Source organism: Penaeus vannamei, chromosome 34 (assembly GCF_042767895.1).
Source record: "Penaeus vannamei isolate JL-2024 chromosome 34, ASM4276789v1, whole genome shotgun sequence".
In the NCBI taxonomy this organism is placed as follows: Eukaryota; Metazoa; Arthropoda; class Malacostraca; order Decapoda; family Penaeidae; genus Penaeus; species Penaeus vannamei.
The window spans coordinates 5,686,651-5,694,150 of NC_091582.1; the positions used below are offsets into that span (position 1 = coordinate 5,686,651).

Genomic DNA, 7,500 nt, shown 5'->3' on the forward strand with positions numbered 1-7,500 from the left:
AGAAGGAGGAAAGGGGAAGAGAGGAGGGAAGAGAAGAGGAAAGAGAGGAGAAGAAGGGGAGAAGAGAAGAAAGGAGGGAAGGGGGAAGAGAAGAGGGAGGAGAGGGAGAAGAGAAGAAAAAGAGGGAGAGAAGAGAGGTGAAAGAGGAGGAAGAAAGGAGAGGAGAAGAGAAAGAAAAAGAGGAGAAGAGAAAAAAGGAGAGGAGAGAAAAGAAAAAAAAAGAGGAGAAGAGAGAAAAGAAGAGAAGAGAAGAAAGGAGGGAAGGGGAGAAGAGAAGAGAGGTGAGGAGAGGATAGTGGAAGAAAGGAGAGTATGGGAGAGGAAAGGAGAAGAGAAAAGAGGTGAGGAGAGAAAAGAAGAAAAGAGGAGAAGAGAGAAAAGAAGAGAAGAGAAGAAAGGAGAGTGAGGGGAATACATGTAATTTAATTCTTCTTAAAATCCGAATTACTTTATCGCTTTGATATAATCCACAGAATTATATTCATTACCTTCACTTCGCATTCATTCCATAATCGCAACTTATTCATCTTTCCCCCTTCATCCCTTATCGCAATCATCTTTATCATCGACGCATCACAATAATGCCCATAGATAATAGATTAAAGTCTCGGGAAGACAAGCGAGATAAGATGTATGTGGCAGCAGTCGGTCTTTATAACTGAGTCTTTTATAACTGTTATTATGGTCGTTATAACTACGTATTTTATGATTCTTATAACGGTCTTTTGCATTTTTTATAACTGTCTTTTATAACTCTTATAACAAAGTCAGACTTTTCCAGTTGTTTTAACTATCTTCTATGTCTTATAACTTTTATAACTGTCTTTATAATTATTTTATAACTTTTTAAACTAAGTCTTTATAACTAAGTCTTTTATAACTTTTTAAAACTCTTTATAACTAAAAGTCTTTTATAACTTTTTAAACTGTCTTTATAACTAAAAGTCTTTTATTACTTTTATTATTAAGTCTTTGTAACTAAATATTTTATATTTCTTATAGCTGTCTTTCACAATGCTTATAACTAAGTCTTTTATAACGTATAGCAAAGTCAGTCTTTTCTAACTTTTCTAACTGTCTTCTATAATTTTTATAACTAAGTCATATAATTTTTATAACTAAGTCTTCATAACTATGTCTTTTATAACTTTTAAGATAAGTCTTTTATAACTAAGTCTTACAATGTTTATAACTGTCTTTTATTACTAAGTCTTTTATAACTTTTATAACAAAGTCAATCTCTCCTAACTTTTAATACTTCCTTCTATAACTTTTATAACTAAGTCATATAATTTGTATAACTAAGTCTTCATAACTATGTCTTTTATAACTTTTAAGATTAGTCTTTTATAACTTTTATAACAAAGTCAGTCTCTCCTAACTTTTAATACTGTCTTCTATAACTTTTATAACTAAGTCTTATAGCTTTTATAACTAAGTCTTATAACTTTTATAACTGTCTTATAACTTTTATAACTAATGTTTTTTGTAACTTTTATGAGAAGTCTTTATAACTAAGTCAGTCTTTTATAACTTTTATAAGTAAGTCGGTCCTTTATCAGCAGGCAATGTGTGTGTTTGTTCATCTTCTTGTGTTCTGCTCTTTTGTTTTCTGTTTGTGTTGATTCGTTTTGTTTTGTTTTGTATTTTTCTTTTTTCTTTGAATTTATCTTGTTCTCTTCCATTTTCTTCCCTTCTCTTCTCTTTATTTTCCCTCCTCTCTCTTCACTTCTCTTCTCTTTATTTCTCCTATCTCCTCATTTCTCTTTTTTCTTTTCTTATCTTCTCTTTCCCTCTCTTTTCCTCTCTGCTCTGTTCCCCCTTTTCTTTCAACGTCTCTCGTCTTCCGTTTTCCTTCTTTCTATCTTACAATTGTTTTTTTCCTGTTTCGTCTGAAGGCTCTTTATTTTCTTTCCGTGTAAACTTCTTTCGCTTGTTTGTTTATATTTTTGGTTTTCTATTTATCCATTTATCCCTCTTCTCTCTCTCTCTCTCTCTCTCTCTCTCTCTCTCTCTCTCTCTCTCTCTCTCTCTCTCTCTCTCTCTCTCTCTCTCTCTTTCTTACTGTCTCAGTCCCCCCCTCTCTCCCTCTCAGGTGTAAACACTTTGGCATCTTCAGTATCTACAATTTCAGCCAGGTGAAGGTCGCCACAGAATTTCTTTCGTATTTTCACCCCTTGGATTTTTTTTTCTTTCTTCTTCTTCTTCTTCTTCTTCTCTTCTCTTCTTCTTCTTCTTCTTCTTCTTCTTCTTCTTGTTCTTCTCTTCTCTTCTTTCTTCTTCTTCTTCTCTTCTCTTCTCTTCTCTTCTCTTCTCTTCTCTTCTCTTCTCTTCTCTTCTCTTCTCTTCTCTTCTCTTCTCTTCTCTTCCCTTCTCTCCTCTCCTCTTCTCTCCTCTTCTCTTCTCTGCTCTGCTCTTCGGTATATATTTTTGATTATCACCATAAAAGATATGGGGCTCAATTCAATGCCTTTGTGGTCAGCTATAAGTGCCATGGTTCTACCACGGCGCCATCTATCGATAAAGGTTTTTGAAAGGGAATTCGATCTTATAGGGAGGAAGGTCAGTGGCAGGCGAGGGAATTCGATTCTCTATTCGGTTCATTGCGGTTTATATAATCGAGAAGGAGGGAGATAGGGAGAGGGGGAGGGAGAGAGGGAGGGAGAGAGGGAGAGGGGGAGGGGGAGGGGAGGGGAAGGAGAGGGAGAAGGGGGAGAGAGTAAGAGGGGAGGAGAGGGGAGGAGGGGACGGAAAGAGGGAGAGGGGAGAGGGAGGGGACGGAGAGAGGGAGAAGGAGGAGAGAGGAGAGAGGGGGAGGAGATGGAGAGGGGGAGGAGGGGAGAGGGGAGGGAGAGAGGGAGAGAGGGGAGGGGGAGGGAGAGAGAGAGAGAGGGAGAGGGGGAGGGAGAGAGGGAGGGAGAGAGAGAGAGAGGGAGAGGAGAGAGAGTAAGAGGGAGGGAGGAGAGAGAGAGAGGGGGGAGGGGGGGAGGGAGAGAAAGAGAGAGGGAAAGGGGGAGGGAGGGAGAGAGGAGGGGAGGGGGAGGGAGGGAGAGAGAGAGGGAGAGGGAGGGAGAGAGGAGGGAGAGAGGGAGAGAGGGAGAGGGAGGGAAAGTGGGAGAGGGGATGGAGAGAGGGAGAGGGGGATGGAGAGAGGGAGAGTGGGAGGGGGAGAGAGAGAGAGAGAGAGAGAGAGAGAGAGAGAGAGAGAGAGAGAGAGAGAGAGAGAGAGAGCGAGAGAGAGAGAAGAGTAGTGAAATATATTTTTTCTGTCTTTTCTTTCCATTTTCCTCTTTCTATTCTTCCTCCCCCCCTTATCTCTCTCTATCTCTCTTTCTCAGTCATTCCCTTATCTCTTTCCATCTTTCCCCAACCCCTCCCACTTTCTCCCCCTCCCCCATCTACCCAAACATCTAATCTAACTTTTTCCTATCTGCCTTTCCATCACCTTCCTCCCCTTTGCAAGTATCTTTCTCCCCTCCCCCGCCTTAGGTAACGCATCCCCAACCCCGTAACCCCAGTCTCTCCTCCTCCTTTCCTAGCATCTCCACCTCCTCCCTCCTCCTCCTCCTCCCTTACTCCTTCTCCACTCCCTCTCGTGTTTCCTCCTCCTCCTCCTTCTTCTTCCCCTCTCCCTCCTTCCTTCCTCCTCCCTCTTTCTCCCTTCCCCCTCCCTTGCCCCCTCAATCCCCCTTCCCTTTGCCCTCCCTCCTCCCTCCCTCCCCCCTCCATTTGTCCTCCTCCCTCCTCCTCCTTCTCCTCCCTCCCTCCTCCTCCTTCTCCTCTCTCCCTCCTCCTCCTTCTCCCTCCCTCCCTCCCTCCCATGCCTTTACTTGAGTGACCCAGCGAGTGCCAGTCTGGGCGGACGCGTCGCAGCGCTAGGAAGTCCACAGTGCCAAGGTGCCATTCGGTTGCCCGCTCGAGTGCCTGTCGTTCTTGAGAAATCTTTTCGGGGAGGCGAGATCTCTACCTGTTTGAAAAGTGAAGTGACATTTATTTTCGAGACTCCGACAGTACTCTGTAAGTCGACAGACGTTCGTAGTCGAGTTCTGTAATAAACGGAGGAAGCAAGAAAATAAAAAGAGAGAGAGAGAGAGAAACGAAAGGAAAAGAGAAGGAGAAGAGAACTAAAATTATGTCACCTCCTTTGGCGACTCGAGGTTGATCGTCAGTGAACAGGTATTCAATTTGCTTTGCTTCCAGTGGGTGCTGATTGGTGTTTTTTATTATTATTTTTTTTGTAACTTTTTTTTAGTGTTTTGTGAGCTGTTTGGCGCCAGTTTCTGAATCAGAGATGTAATTTCACCTTTAGACCAGAAGATGCAATCAGAGGGGGATCCAGAGACATTTTTCTCTCGCTCTCTGTTTCTCTGTCTGTGTGTGTCTTTCTTTCTGTCTGTCTATGTCTGCCTCTGTCAGTCTGTCTGTCTCTTTCTCTCTCTGTCTCTGTCTCTGTCTCTGTCTCTGTCTCTCTCTCTGTCTCTCTCTCTCTCTCTCTCTCTCTCTCTCTCTCTCTCTCTCTCTCTCTCTCTCTCTCTCTCTCTCTCTCTCTCTCTGTCTCTCTCTCTTTCTCTCTCTCTCTCTTCTCTCTCTCTCTCTGTCTCTGTCTCTGTCTCTGTCTCTCTCTCTGTCTCTCTCTCTCTCTCTCTCTCTCTCTCTCTCTCTCTCTCTCTCTCTCTCTCTCTCTCATTGTGTAGCGAGTAATAATGACTATGACAGTAATGATAATAGTGCTAATAACGATTATAACAATGATAGTAATAATGCACAAATAATGATAATGATTGCAGCATGATAATGGTACAACAACAATAAAGGTTGTAACAATAGGAATAGCATTGCTAAAGGCAGCACTGACGAATATCTCAATAAATGCTGTTGTTATGTAATTCCTGGCGTTTATAGTATTTCCATGGATGAATGTCAAAATAAATACTGTTGTTGTATAATTCCTAGTGCAGGATTTGTTAACATTTTTCCACGATCCTTGCCAGCGGTTACAACCCAAACAGCAACTCATAAATGGTGACCTTTTGTCTTACGAGGATAGTTGCCACTTCCGCTGTCAATCGTTGCACAATGTTTCTAATTCCCATTTGCATAATTTATTATTAATCAGGCTTGTTTTGTCATCCTTGATTTTAAAGTTTATAAGAAAGGAAACGCAGAGAACTTGGTCATATGTTTAGTTTCCGTCCGACTCCTTGTGAGAGTGGGACATGTGTTCGTTTTCCTTCGTGATGGCTTCAGTTACAAAGGTTAATCTAATTAAGGATTCGGAGGAGGCGTGGATACGAATGGGTGTGAACAGCGATGACGAAGATGGAATTAGAGGAAAGAATAAATGATGACGCAGAAGGAGTGAATGAAGAGAGAAAAAAATCAGAAGAAATAGAATTGATTGACGATTGTACGAAAGGGGAATGATGGTTTAAATAAAAATAAGAGAGAAATGATAATAAAAATAAAAAACGCGAGAAAAATGATACAGCAATTAGGAGAATCCATAAAATTGTTAAATAATGATCATCATAAGTCGCTTTCATACGTATTCCTTAATATTAATATCTTCGATTAGATTTTTGGACTAGTTAAGACACTAATTATTGCATATAGTTTACTCTCACTGTTTTATTTCTATTGATTCAGTAATCTAACATTTGTTATTGATTATTATTATTTATATTATCATTCATTGGTATAAAAGAAACTGCAGTAGATTTTGGGTTATTAAAAAAAATTGTTGTTGTTATGGATGTATTTATGTTATTAATTAAAGCTCAAGGGTGAGCCAGAGGGTGAGGTGAGGCCAAGGAGGAATGAGTCAAGGGTGAGACGAGGCGGAGGAGGAGTGACTCAAGGGTGAGCCAGAGGGTGAGGCGAGGCTAAGGAGGAGTGAGTCAAGGGTGAGCCAAATGGTGAGGCGAGGCGGAGGAGGAGTGACTCAAGGGTGAGCCAGAGGGTGAGGAGGAGTGACTCAAGGGTGAGCCAAAGGGTGAGGCGAGGCTAAGGAGGAATGAGTCAAGGGTGAGACGAGGCGGAGGAGGAGTGACTCAAGGGTGAGCCAGAGGGTGAGGCGAGGCTAAGGAGGAGTGAGTCAAGGGTGAGCCAAATGGTGAGGCGAGGCGGAGGAGGAGTGACTCAAGGGTGAGCCAGAGGGTGAGGAGGAGTGACTCAAGGGTGAGCCAAATAGTGAGGCGAGGCTAAGGAGGAATGAGTCAAGGGTGAGACGAGGCGGAGGAGGAGTGACTCAAGGGTGAGCCAGAGGGTGAGGTGAGGCCAAGGAGGAATGAGTCAAGGGTGAGACGAGGCGGAGGAGGAGTGACTCAAGGGTGAGCCAGAGGGTGAGGCGAGGCGAAGGAGGAGTGACTCAAGGGTGAGCCAAATGGTGAGGCGAGGCGGAGGAGGAGTGACTCAAGGGTGAGCCAGAGGGTGAGGAGGAGTGACTCAAGGGTGAGCCAAATGGTGAGGCGAGGCGGAAGAGGAGTGACTCAAGGGTGAGCCAAATGGTGAGGCGAGGCTAAGGAGGAATGAGTCAAGGGTGAGCCAGAGGGTGAGGAGGAGTGACTCAAGGGTGAGCCAAATAGTGAGGCGAGGCTAAGGAGGAGTGAGTCAAGGGTGAGGCGAGGCGGAGGAGGAGTGACTCAAGGGTGAGCCAAAGGGTGAGGCGAGGCTAAGGAGGAGTGAGTCAAGGGCGAGCCAGAGGGTGAGGCGAGGCGGAGGAGGAATGAGTCAAGGGTGAAGCGAGGCGGAGGAGGAATGAGTCAAGGGTGAGGCGAGGCGGAGGAGGAGTGACTCAAGGGTGAGCCAGAGGGTGAGGCGAGGCTAAGGAGGAGTGACTCAAGGGTGAGCCAGAGGGTGAGGCGAGGCGGAGGAGGAATGAGTCAAGGGTGAGGCGAGGCGGAGGAAGAGTGACTCAAGGGTGAGCCAGAGGGTGAGGAGGGGCCGCGGAGGAGTGAGTCAAGGGTGAGCCAGAGGGTGAGGCGAGGCGGAGGAGGAATGAGTCAAGGGTGAGGCGAGGCGGAGGAGGAGTGACTCAAGGGTGAGCCAGAGGGTGAGGCGAGGCGGAGGAGGAGTGACTCAAGGGTGAGCCAGAGGGTGAGGCGAGGCGGAGGAGGAATGAGTCAAGGGTTAGGCGAGGCGGAGGAAGAGTGACTCAAGGGTGAGCCAGAGGGTGAGGCGAGGCCAAGGAGGAGTGAGTCAAGGGTGAGGCGAGGCTAAGGAGGAGTGAGTCAAGGGTGAGCCAAATAGTGAGGCGAGGCTAAGGAGGAGTGAGTCAAGGGTGAGGCGAGGCCAAGGAGGAGTGAGTCAAGGGTGAGGCGAGGCTAAGGAGGAGTGAGTCAAGGGTGAGCCAGAGGGTGAGGCGAGGCCAAGGAGGAGTGAGTCAAGGGTGAGGCGAGGCTAAGGAGGAGTGAGTCAAGGGTGAGCCAGAGGGTGAGGCGAGGCCAAGGAGGAGTGAGTCAAGGGTGAGGCGAGGCTAAGGAGGAGTGAGTCAAGGGTGAG

The 7,500-nt window shown here is 45.4% G+C and overlaps 1 protein-coding gene across 9 annotated transcripts in view; it reads left to right on the plus strand.

The window, feature by feature from the left end:
* The window catches only part of LOC113805345 (neuropeptide SIFamide receptor), an 81,957-nt gene that overhangs the window by 45,595 nt on the left and 28,862 nt on the right, over positions 1 to 7,500 (plus strand). For 3 of the 9 annotated variants that reach the window (XM_070113643.1, XM_070113648.1, XM_070113651.1), the window contains exon 1: positions 3,848 to 4,176. The exons of 2 other annotated variants lie outside the window; for them this stretch is intronic. The gene's annotated coding sequence lies outside the window, so the exon portion shown is untranslated. Of the gene's footprint in view, positions 1 to 3,847; positions 4,177 to 5,193; positions 5,256 to 7,500 lie in introns of those variants that run through there. 4 more of the 9 variants (XM_070113647.1, XM_070113650.1, XM_070113645.1 and 1 more) reach the window with 3 other exon arrangements.